The following is a 13,351-nucleotide window of genomic DNA, read 5'->3' on the forward strand; positions in this document are numbered from 1 at the left end:
TTAGAGCTAGACGAAAGATAGTGGCGATAGAGGATCCCATACAGAAATAAAAAAAACAATGAGAAAAGATACATTCGATAGATTTTTTATGCCTAGCACAAGCTATTATTAAAGATATGAAGGCACGCCAAATCGGCGGTCTTCTAGGGTGTCCACATAAGTTCTTTTTATTTGGTGCGTTAGATCGAAATTCTACGGCTCAGATGAGATAGATGCATCAACTGCAACTGTACTCATTAAATGAAGTACGGCGCCTGCTGATTGTACGCGACACGCAAATCGACGGTGACGCGTAGCAGAGGGCAATGGATTCTCAACATGCATGGTCGGTGCATGGTGGTCGGCACGTATCCTCGCATGCCGCTGGGGCCTTGCTTGCATGCATGCAGAAGCTGCTGACACTTGCTTGCTTCACGAATAGCTGGTTGCCCGTAAAAAAATATCAATTGAATGCTCACGTTTCTCTCTCCTTTTTCAGTCTTAGATGTCATCCGACGAGGAGGCACCGGTGGCGGCCTGCTGCGGTGCTGCCTACACCGCTCCCCCACTGGCGAGGAGGCGTCATGGGACAGCAGCTTCGACGTCGGTGCCGGCTCGTCTCGCGTCCGCGTCCCTCCCCCTCCGATGGCTGCTGCGGCGGGCTCCCACCACCATCACCAACTGCCCTGGCAGCGCGCGGCCCGTCCCCAACCCTTCCCCAACCCACGGCGGCGCAGCCCCGCTCCTCCCCGACCGACGACGCGCGGCCTCGCCTCTTCCCTGACCCACGATGGCGTGGCCCCTCTCCTTCCCCGATCGGCGGTGGCGCTAATCCGCCCCTTCCCCGACCGGCGGCGTCGGCCCCTTCCCCCACGCGCGCTCAGCTCCCTGGCAGAGGTGGTCTCTGGCTGCGGTGCGGCCCGACCCGCAGCCACGGTGGCCCCTTGCAGCGGCGTGGACTCGCTCCTCCGACCCATGGCGTCCTTGCTCCCGTCGAGTGACTAGCGGGCTACAACGAACAACGGGATGGAGATGCCGGTGTATGGTGGTGGGATGTGGCGGACGACAGCAGCCTGGCCATGGAGTCGATCGGGTGTTCCTCAGGTTCAGTTCCATCTTCTAGCTCCCCCAGTATCCTCTTTTATTGGATCCAGGCACCGCTCAACGCAGATCGCAGAATCCATATCGATCTCGAGCAGGTACCTCTGTCCATGCCTCCATGGTCGGCCTGGTAGGGAGCGCGGCGCCCTGGCCACGGTCAAGCCAGTAGGGAGCGCAGCGGCCTAGCACTACCGGCGGTGGTTAGGAGCACCACAGCCTGCCCGACGCTGTGGAGCCGAAGGTCGTTCCCAGCTGTTAGCAGCCGTCGTCCGTGTCCGCTCTTCCTACTCGCGCTGTCGATCTCCCACCCGGGCCTCGCCAGCTATTGCGTTCGTCACCTCACTGACAGCATCATCTCCGATGATTTCAACTACGTCATCAGCCTACTCGCCGTGCGGAGGACGAGCAGGCGCTAGGGCCACTTGTCAGGCTCTTCTCTACTTGCGACTGGGACTAGCCCCACCTCACTGGCCCCAACGATGGCTCCTCATCCTACTCTAGGGACCACTCTAAGGGCCACGACGACCTGCTCCTGATCTGGTGGCTCTTCGATCTAGTAGCTGCATCTATGATTTGGTGAGTAGCTACTGCCTTTTAGGTGCTCGATGATATGCCCTGCTATTGTTGGATGGACCAATTTGCTTATATTGCCTTCCTTCTTTTGGCCCAGCTGTACCAAATGCGCAGCACAGACGCAGGGATAGCATTGGCGTGCAGCATGCTTGGGCTTTCAACTTCTTTTTATTTGTTGCCAGTCTTTCTTAGCAGAGCTTTGCATCTCAGTTTTCAAGAACCCTGTTGATACTTCTTAAGCCATAGTTGCTATGCCATGTTTTGATTCGATTTGGTCACAGCATTGTAGGAACATGGGGTTGCGGCAAATGAAGAGCTAGCAATGCAAGGAAGCATGGTTTTCTATGCAATATTGATGCATCCATTTAGAGACAAATTGTTTCTGTCCTTGCATACATAAATTTCTATGCATAGCAGTTATGATTTGACAATCTGCCTAAATAAAATATGTGTTGAATAACATGGTCATCTTTTCCCCTCAAAAGATTATCGTGTTCTAGTTGATGACTTTGGTCACGAACAACAAATTTAGGGTGCTTTGCTAATCTTGTAGTTTGAAGACCCTCGTGATGCTAAGGATGCAATTGTTGGGCAGGATGGATACAACTTTGATGGACACCGTGTAAGAGTAAGCTAATCAGTGCTCTGATAAGCTACATGGTTGCTCTCTTTCTCTTCGATCTGTTGATCCAATGCCTACTTCTGTGCTCTGGTGGAGGCTGCTTATGGTAGTAGAGGTAATACTTCCTGGTATGATCATTCTAGTGGCTTTGGTGATGGTGGTGGAGCGCGTCGTGGTTTGTCGAGACACTCAGAGTATCGTCGTATGGTTTCTATTCATGTTGAACACCAGTGATTGCTCTTCTCTTGTCTGTCTGCAGCCTTTAGCTTGAATCATGGCAGCATTTCTTGTCACTGGATTGCCTTCTTATGCATCGTGGCAGGATTTAAAGGTCTGACGCAAAACCTTTTCCCTCGTGTTCTTCCATAAAACTGTATCGTTGCTTCATGATTTTGTGTTTCTAATAAATTCATAAAATTGAGCCATGAACTTGGACCAATCTGGAATGACTGGCCAACTTCATGAGTTTAGGTGACTGAATGTTTAGACCTATGTCATATTATTTTTTCAAAACTAATTAGTAGGGATCACCCCCTCCTCTTTTCATCAAAAAAGAAGTTAGGCAATCCTCACTCAGAAGTACAACATGAAGTAGAAACATAAACGTGTCAATGATGTTCACTAAATGGAGTCCCAATGGCATTGTCAGCTTTTTATGATCTATGCTTGCACGTTTGCTGTAGACAGCACACGTACTTCCTTAATTAAGTTTGAGATATGCTTGCATGTGTGTGGTGCAAGATACAGTCGAATGTTTGATTACTAACAAGTATATAAGACGATTGATATATGATAGGCCAAATGCAAGGGCAATGGGGTGCCAGAGTAGAAGGACATTGGAAGAGGAAGGCCACCAGTTGGAGGGTGGAAATGCCCTTGGCTATATAAAAGATTTGGGCATAAGCTAGATAGGCTTGGGAGGTATCTGAAATTCAATTGTACCAATGCTTCTGAGAGATTCAAATGTGCCAAAACACAATACAGCCTGCATGTTCTAGGTTTTTAGTTTCCCCCTTCCTGAAGGCCCAGCCGTGGACATGAGGGCGCTTGGGTGCGTCATGGCGGAGCTTCTGTTCTAGGCAGAGATACAGCAGGAGATGATTGAAGAGGTGTGTGAGTTGCGAGCTCTGCTACGGGGAAGCTTGATCCACTTACTTTATTGTTTTTATGCCTTCATTCCCAGGATCATATGCGGAAGGCTGTTGATGTTTGTTTCTCTGAAGTCTATTGTGAAGAGGGTGGTAAGTAGCATTTTGGTTAAAGCTGCTGCCTTTATTACGGTTTGGAAATGTCCAACAGAAATATTTAGCAGCAGAGGTGTGCAAATATTTTTGGGGTGCATTTTTTTTCAAAAGCAATAAGGGTTGATCTTTCTGCCCCTTTGGTGTCATCGTCATGACAAAACTTGTGGTACGTATCTTGTTACATACTGGGGATCCATGTATGGCTATAGGAGGTGCCCCGTTTTCCATTTTATTTTCCTCTTTATACTTTCGTTTCTCAGAACAGAACACTATTAGCTCTTGATATTTTTAAATACTTATTGATAAAATACAAACTGTTTAGTTGAAGGTAATTTAGGGACGGTTGAAAAATGCTTGGGGTTGCAAGAATGCTACTGCCACAAGAAAGTTCAGGCTTGCTTGGGTACATAATAGCCCAATGTACTACAACAACAATTTTAGCATGCTAGCACCGCTTGAATGGATCAAATGTATTGGGACAATAACTAGAGCTCATAGCCATTAGTGAAGTAATGTGCTTGCCGTACTTAATCCCTATGATTCAAGTAGCTTGAGAACTGAATAGTTGAGGATATTGCGTTTGAAATTTGCAAATGGACTTATTTTGTTGGTGAAGCTGTAGGCTGCCCGCAATTTATGGGGGCATTCATCGCACATCCTATATTCTCAATCCCCATAAAAGGCCATCGTTTCATCAATAATCTCTCTCTCTCCTTGGTCTGGGATACGGGCACGTCCATTTTTATGACATTTTATAAAGTTTTAGAAAGAGCACCTACTTAGCCTTCCCGTATCTGATGTGCCAAAAAAGTACTCATCGTTGCTGTTTATTCTAGGATTTGGGCGCATGTAAATGCCCCATAACATGATTACTAGCATCTCTTATTATTTATTGTGGAGGTTAGTTTCATTTGGTTGCTTGGTTTTCAATCTTATCTTCTTCACGGAATATGGTGTAAAGCTATCTATGTCCTTAGCAATTCTTTTCTTTTTCAGGTTCTTATCATGAGCTGTGCGCCATTCCCTTCTCTGTACGCCGTGATGGGTGGCCCAATGAAGCCATTGGAAAAGAAGAGGATAGAAGAATCTGGATAGAATCTTATGTATTTTTTATTTTAATTTTTTTCAAGTGCAATCTGGGATGTACTGTGCCGAGTTGTAATATAATAACCTTTCGTTGGCAAAAAAGGAAAATATCCAAATTAATATGTACTGTGCCGAGTTGTAATATAATAACCTTTCGTTGGCAAAAAAAGGAAAATATCCAAATTAATATTGTCCACAAATATTTCTCAATGCTACACAGAGCCAAGCCATTGTCTCACATAATCTTAGTGGCTGCCATGGATAAATGTGTAAATGAAATCGAAGTTGCATTTATGACCGATCACAAAACTAGACCAAAACTGGAACCATGATATGACAATGTTAGGCTGAACCGAATATTCCCTATAAGCCTTAAAATAAATCTTCAACCCTGTAGATTTCAGGTAGCTAATCATGTGTACACACTTTCATCGTTTTGAGTAGCAAAATTCATGCTCCGACCCATGGCCTTGGAGTACCGTCCATGTGTAAACTAGCTCACCCGCCGCCTTAAATGGTTCTCCAAAACCAGGGTTGAGTGATTGAGATGAAATGTGGATTTTCTAACATAAAATTCTCAAATTTGTTCAGCCAATCCCTGGCTGGTTTCCCATGGCGGTTTGGTTGACACGGTTTAGATATATTAATAAATAAATTCATTTCCTTTTTTGGCCGAAAAGCGTTCGTATGTGTGAACTACGTACCGGCACCGCTGAATGAATATATGACTATATATGACGCTGTTCCTTTTCCAAACTTCAATGCTGCGACTGAGATTAGTCGCTCTTTCTTACTACGGGTAAGGTAAGCACTTAACCTGGGTGGCTGGGTCAAGAGGCTGAAAAGGGAATAAAAAAAGGGAACACAAAGAACCCTAAAAATACATGTCGTAAAAGCTCTAAAAAGTAGAGCGCCTCAAAGTACAGCCTAGAAAAGAAAAACTGAACGAAAGTGAGCATCCATTTATCTAATCACACCCTCATCCTTCCCGCTTTCGCGTACTAATCGCGCCCTCGTCACTGCTTGCCAAAAATGCCGTTACCTACTCTATACGCCGGTTCATACAAAAGAGGCCTCCCGGCACACAGCAGCACCTTGCTGACCCGCCCCTCCTCTTCCACTTCCACTCCTCGCTCGCACCAAGCCAGGTGAAGAACACGAGCAGGAAGGAGGAAGAAGAGGAGGAGACCTATCAGAGCCAGATAGCTAATCAGTATCTGTACCAGTACCACTAGGCACCAGATTACCAAAATCTTGTAGTGGGAAGGGAATGGCGCCGAGCAGCTACAAGATGGGTGGCCCAATGGAGGTTGCATCACGAGCGGTGTTGTGGGGCCATGGTGCGGCGTGCGGTGGGTGGCGATGCATAAGAGGCAGTGGGTTTGGAGTAAATGTAGCTAGCTCGGGCGCACCCAAGCAACTGGGAAGTGCAGGCAGCGTGGACGGGAAACACTGGTGGGTCACGAGGTAGGGAGAGCGTCAGCCATGGTGCGTTCCTTGCATGAGCTTGGGTGGATGGAGGACAAAGGAGGGGAGAGGGCTTCGCTCGACGAGGACCTGTGCGAGCGGCCATGACCAAAAAGAACAAAAGGGATGGGTCTGGTATGGGGGTGAGGGCGAGAGTCGATAGCCGACAAAGTGCGGGAGAGGGAGAGAAAACGAACTATGCGAGTGAACAAGGCGAGCGCGGCATAGCCAAACGAGAGCTGAATGCAGGTGGGTCCTGGTCTCGACATTGTACGTTAAAATGCCACCTAATCTCTTCGTCGTTGTCATTTATTTAAGAATTTTGTCACCTAACATACAATGTCGACGAGGCGAGCGTTGGCATTTTGGCAATTTTTTTGGCATAGCCTCCGTGGTCAAACTAGACATTGGGATTGGGGCACGACATCAATTTAAGTATTTCAATCACTCCAGACTACTCGAATACTAACTTTTCCTTGTTGCTCTTCTCTCTCCTGTTAGACCACAAGGATATTTTTTCGAAGGAGAATATTCTGTTGTGATAGTGATACCATGAAGTAGGTTGGCAAAGGTGCCTGGTTAACCACCTCAGCCTCGCCATGTGGTAGCTGTTCCACAGGGGTCCTCTGTTTGGTAGCGGCCCCATAAGCATCTAACCAAGCAACTTGACCAACTTACGCACGTCAGGTCGCTATCACCGCGTGCCCCACGCACGTCGTCCGTGTCGGGCCCATTAGCACCCTATCATCACATGGCCACAACATCGTGCTGCGCTCGCCGTCCTCACGCATTTTGTGGCTCTACTTTTCTCCACCTCTCGTGCACTTTTGATAGTCGCCCTCGTCCCCATACCGGCCCCCTCCCTTCTTTCTTCTTTTGGGGACACGGCCGTCTACATGCCTTCCTTGTCGAGCGAACCCTCTCTCCTCTCCTTTATTCCCCCTCCGCTCGCTTGCGCAGGTAGCACGCCATGGTCGGTTGTATTCCCACAGCGCTAACCAGCAGTGTATCTCATCCATGCCGTCTCCACTTCAAGTGCACTGCGCCCCATATCCGTTCGCCACTATAAGATGCCCTTCGGCCTTGCTCTTCTCCTCCATCCTCATCCTTCTCAAATCCGAACCAGAGCTACGAGAGCCAGTCGTCATTGTGGAACTAGGTTCCTCTAACAAAGGTGATGGTGTAATCTGATAAGAAGGGATTTGGTTTTCAAAGAAGTTCAAGTCTACCGTTGGTTAGTTTGGTCTTAGGGTTCACGATGTTTCACTTCTCAGTCTCCTGTTTTTGGATCTGTTGGTCATACGCCATGTTTTGGATAATCATTATCTTGTTGTTTCTCCATTGCCCTCATCTATCCCAACTTCTAGAGTAAGCCTTGTTGTACTAGGTTGCTCCTGACCATGTAACTTTAAATCCCGGTGTAATTTAGTGTTCGACGCCATGTAAACTTTTCTGTGATCCCATCTCTACGAAATGTGTTGTAGTTTCGCTTAAGGGGAGTGGATCGTAATTCACTCTTCTGTAAACCCTCATGTTATGAGGCATACTTATATTGTAGTTTCTGCTCTTTCCACCTATAATGTAATCCCAGCCAATGTTGTGCTTTGAATCTAAGTGTTTTGGTTGCTTGAGCCCAACTCTATTAAATACTTCTTTCCACTAACATGCCATTGATTTGCTGGCCTACAATAGGCACCATGTAATGACAACCGGCCTCTATGGTCGTTTACAACATTGTAATAAAAAAACATGTTATCTTTACTTCCCATATCTACACGTTTAATGTACCAAATAGACCAACCTTTTGTACCAACATGATGCAAAAACATATTAGACATATGAACCACCTATACCAAGCACATCACCCACAGCAAAGTGCGAGCAGCAGTGGTTAGGCCATTCTCAATGCATTTGATACATGGACTATCAGTTTTAGCACTTGCGCACAGCTTTACTCCATACCCGAGTCACAATGATTAGTGTGCCATTCTCAATGCATTTGATTAGTGGTTGAAATACCTCCCACAGTTTATGGTTTCATTTCTTTTGTGTTTCATATTTGCATTTAGTTCTATGACACATTCAAACTTGTAAAAGTTTCATCTCACCTATATGAAACTCTCATTTCATCTCTGTTGTTTAGTTATTTGCCATGTCACCAAGCTTGCTTAGTTGACACCCTATTAATTGAGAATACAGTTACCACTAAGAGTGGCCCTACATAGAATGCCAGAAAGGGCTCTCTATTTATTCAATGGGACCAACAATATACTACTATTTTCCAATACATGATCCAAAGCATAATGACGATCAATATTACCAACTATATTGCACACGGGTCTGTGTCTCTCCTGCAGAATTCAGGCTGGTTGAGTTTCCCATCCTCTTCCACCTTGCCATTTTTTCCATTCCCTAAGAAACAAACAAGTTCCGTAGAGATTATTACTTGAGTTCTTAGTAACACTAGGTTCAAGTTGGCCAATCAAATTCCAGTATAGAGTGGTACGTAGTACCTTTCGTGATTGGACTGCCACCTCGTTGGCTTGGATGCTGTTCAGCACGAAAACTAGGGGATTCAACGCCTCCTCGTACCTGCATGCGTACACACACATAGAAACAATTTCGTAGTATTATATATTACTTTGCTGTTTGCAGCCATGGAATACCCTGAAAGGTGATTGTACGCGGCATGTAAATGGCGGTGGAGTCTTGGCATGCATGCCATGGTGGTCAGCACACATGCGAGTACGTGTGACTATATGCTGCTGGGGCCTTGCTTTGCATGTATGTATGAGCTATCTGTTTGCGTACTTTGCGTGCATGTTGGGGCCTTGCTTTTTTGCTTCCCTATAGGTGTACTTTGCATGTAAAAAGTTTTGCAAGTACGACCATTTACATCACTATGCTTCCATGTGTCCTTTACGCAAAAAATGCTATGCCATTAGTAAGTGGCCACATTAAATGAAGTACGGTGCCTCTGATGGTACCCGGCATGCAAATGGACGGTGGCACATAGAAAGAGGCGATGGATTATCGCATGCATGGGCGGTGTTTAATTAGCATGCTGGTTGGCACACATCCGAGTACGCGTACATGCATGCTGCTGGGGCCATGCTTTCTTTGCATGCACTCATCACTTGTCGATTTGTATGTGCAGGTGCCCTTATGCAGCGCCCTAGCCTCAACCCATCCTCATTTCTAGTCCTCATTACCTATTTAGGCCACCAATGTCTGTGGGTGATGACTCACTCATCATGAGAAAGAGGCTTGGTCTAGTCGATGGCTAGGATGGCTTGTTTAGAAGAAGAATGACTCTACTTGCAAAGCTTCAGCCAAACCAGAGTTCGATCGTATGATCGTGGTTGATTAGGGCTTCCATAGGTGATGTTCCATGACATCATGGTCTCAACTAGGGAAGTTGATTAGGTTTGACACCCTCCTCTACTCATCCACTGCTTGCCCAGCCTTGCCTGCCTGCGTACCCGGCTGCTGGGTTCCTGTGCCCAAGCGCCAGTCGGCCCCAGTTCAGCGCCCAAGCCAGTTGCCTATCTGCCAGCCCTGGCCCTGGCCCGACCGTGCCGCTGCCCCCTGCCACCTGCTGGCGGCCACCTCTAGGCAGAAGCCGTGCGCTTGCACCTCTGGTAGGTTGGGCCCTACCCTACCGGGCAAGCCGGCCGATGGCGATGTCGCCGTATCTAGAAAGTCTTAGATGTTGCCCACGCATGGCCGAAAAACATAGTGCTACCAACACATGTAAACACCTATTATGCGAGCCCTTGCTTCCATTCTTAGAACCGCAATTAGTTCCTACCCACGCATTATTTGCGTGCTGAAAAGTGAGAGATGGATACCATACCAGCGGTGCATGCGCACAGGTGGACCGTGCGATGTAGTAGCCCGGTTTATAACTAAAACAAGATCTAATTTGCTGTAGCCATATATTACAAACGTCGATAGACATGTAACAACATATCTAATTATAGACCTATGCTCTCCATACTGGCTCCCAGCTGTACGCTCCTCCATTGCGTATGCGTCAAAAAAATGGCGCGCATATCGAGTGGCCCTTGCGTGATGTTCTTGGAAGCACTGAGCGGCTAGATTCAGCGGCATCCTCCACCTTGAATGGGTGCTTGGGCAGCCCAACGTCCTGTGCCATGTGAGTTGCAGCCCCTTCCTACACAACAATGCCTCAAAGAAATGATCAGCAGGCTTAGGGCCACGACTATTTATTAAAAGCGAGGAAACAGGAACCTACGTGTTTGCACTCAATGGAGCAAAACTTGTATGCGCTCTTCAGTCTCTGTCTGCAACCAACACATGCAAACATCTAGTGGTACCGAGGCTTGGGCCTAAACACCGAGCCTTTACTACCAAACCATTTCTTGAGGTAAACGACTTTGCACCCGTTACAGACACACTGTTGCACCTCTGATATGTCAATAAGACTCGACACATCTCGTACATGTATGACGTCTCTCGTTGCTTTCTTTAGCACCTGCACGATGAGTTCGGTGGTTATTCAGTTGAACATAAGCTACTTAGGGATGGCCATAAAGAAAGGCTTAGAGTTGTGTATAAAGGGCAAATCCTAGAACCTGTACGGTCCGGTGGGATACATGGTCTGCTCTGCAGTGTAGGCACAAAGCTTGTTGATGTGGTGCTTGGCAATCTAGGCAGATGTAGTTGTGAGCTCTATGGTGCAGTGGGCATGGCTGGCAAAACTGGTTGCCAACCAACGCTGCCATGCGCTCGGCACCTAGCATGCTGCATAATGTTTGTTCTAGACTCTAATAAGGGGACTCGATTCACAGGATGCATGAACTATCTACGCGCTGTAGTTTCAAGAATGGCTACTTAAGGGACTTGGTGGTATTGCTATATTGGACAAACTAGGCTACATCATAAATGACAATGGTATACTAGACAACCTATGATGTCCCATAGATGTAGACAACCCGAGTGGTATATTGGACAAACTGCCCTGTGCCATAAATGTGGACACGAGAGGGTAGTTATGACCTACCAAACCGTACCTTGTCCTATTGCTTGTAGCCACCTATAGAAGTAGCAGATGTGATTGTGATAGAACCACGTAGGGGGCCTGAAGCCTAGCTTCGCCTCCACTACACTCTGCCACTAGGTCTATGGTTCGGCGCACAGGGCAGCTGTGGCTCTAGTGGGATCAGCAAGCAGCAGCGACAGGCTCATGGGTGAGCGGTGCCCTTTTCTTTTCTTACTTTGTTTTGTAAATTAGAAGAAAATTAGAAATAGACCTGCTAGGAGATGAGTTCTACGCATTCTAGTGATTATTGGAGAGCTGAACATACAGGCTACAGCAGAAGGGAAAAACTGCAAGTAACTTAGTACTTCTAGAGTTAAGTACATCTAGACCTATGCACAACACCAGCCAACATAGAACTATAGGCGATGCTTGTGAAAGCTTATCGGTATTATCATTGCTTCTAAACTTTCCAATCAATGGCATGCTTGGGTTTATAATATGGTGGGTGACTTCGCATAATTTCAGAAAATAGTGGTGGTTGTAGGGAGAACCTTCATTATATCGCTGCATTTCTTGTGATAGAAGACCTTCCACAGTTTGAGTGTCGCTGCAATGCAGGTCAGGTCTTTGGAACCAATAGAGGATTTACAGCAGCAGCTCTCATCAGAACAACATGCATATCTAGAAATGCTTACAACTTCATCATCCCTGTAAACAATACCAGTTATAGAACTAGGGAAAAGAACATAAGGTCAAACCAATATATCGCTAAGGAGCATATAGTAGCTAATCTAAAATGTAGATCTTGTTGAATAAAGCATACAACAAACAGATAAGATGATGAGGTGAAGAACATTTTGTGGGAATGTGGGTGTGTGGTTTGTAAGGGTTCTTCCCCATTCCCTTCTTAATATAATGATAAACAGATCTGCTGCATGCTTGGTAAAAAAACACTAGGCTTAGCAATATACAGATTGCTTTTTAAAAAATGTTCTTGTTCAGAGATATAAAATGGGAAAGCTATTGTCATCAAATTGTGAGGCAAATACCAAACTCTGGATGTCAGGCAGATAAAAGGAAACACCAAATTGCATGCTAGGCTTCTCCTATATCATACGAGTATAGGCCCAAAACGAAAGCCTGCTTGTGTCCCTTACCTAAACTAGGGAACTTCTAGTCGCACAAGCTCAGTGTGAATCTGGACACCTAGAGATTGTGGATGTAGTTCCCCAAACGCTGCAAGCCGAGGTAGCTCCTTCTCAGGCCCTTTTAGACATTTGCGAGTAGAACTGGAGATAGCAAAAATCAGTAGATGCTATCGTAATCAGCTAGCTTCAAATCAATGTAGTCCAAAAAACATATTCCGCTGGCCAAATTTGGTTCTTTCCTGCGATGGTTCATGGTACAACTGGGTGCTAGTGCCATGGCTAACACATGATTTGTTGTTGGGTGCGTATAGATCACCCTTGTGCCTAATAAGTAGTCAAAATACAAGCTTCACCGCTTGTTGATCAGTTGTGGTCACACCAGAGGCTTGTTTCTCTAGCGGAATTCAGCAGGGACCAGGAAGTTTGGCTTTTCGAATGGTTGTCTAAAAAAATCAGAAAGTGATGTGTGCGCCTGTAGTTTTGCTTTAGAACTATGGCCTCATGCTGTCCTGCGCCTGCGCTACCATCAGTAGGGTGAAAGGTCTAATAGACAAGGAGTGCCTAATGTGTATGCATGTAGGCAATAAAAAATGTGGTCCTCTGTGCACACATGCGCATAGTGAAACCAACACAGACTCCTAAAAACCTATTTAGGGTAGGCGCCCAAACCTATCTATGGTATGATGTAGCTAAGGTGCACCTACTACACACTGACATAGACTCCTAAAAGGCTATGTAGGGTGGGAGGCGCCACCTAGAAGGGTCCTCAAGTGAACCTGGCAGTGGACAAAAGGTACATTTCGTGTGATCGCGGTCACGCATGCACCCACTAGGCCCTAACGTGTTCGTACCAATGCACTGCATGGCCATCCAAACGTGCATGCGCACCTTATTTAGGTTGGACCCCACTCCCATTGATGAGGTCCTTGCACCTACTGGTAGCGGAGGCACCCATGCCTCATCCAAGCCTCCAGCTCTTGCCTATATAAGCACGTGGTCTGCCGCCCGGTGCTTCATCGCTTCCTGCCATTGCTTGCAACTGCCCTCCTTGTAGTTCATATAACATGTCCCTACAGTAGTTTGTGCTGTTGTTCCTAGGCTTTGTTACACTAAAACTGCCAGCATA

Source organism: Miscanthus floridulus, chromosome 1 (genome assembly GCF_019320115.1).
Source record: "Miscanthus floridulus cultivar M001 chromosome 1, ASM1932011v1, whole genome shotgun sequence".
Classification (NCBI taxonomy): Eukaryota; Viridiplantae; Streptophyta; class Magnoliopsida; order Poales; family Poaceae; genus Miscanthus; species Miscanthus floridulus.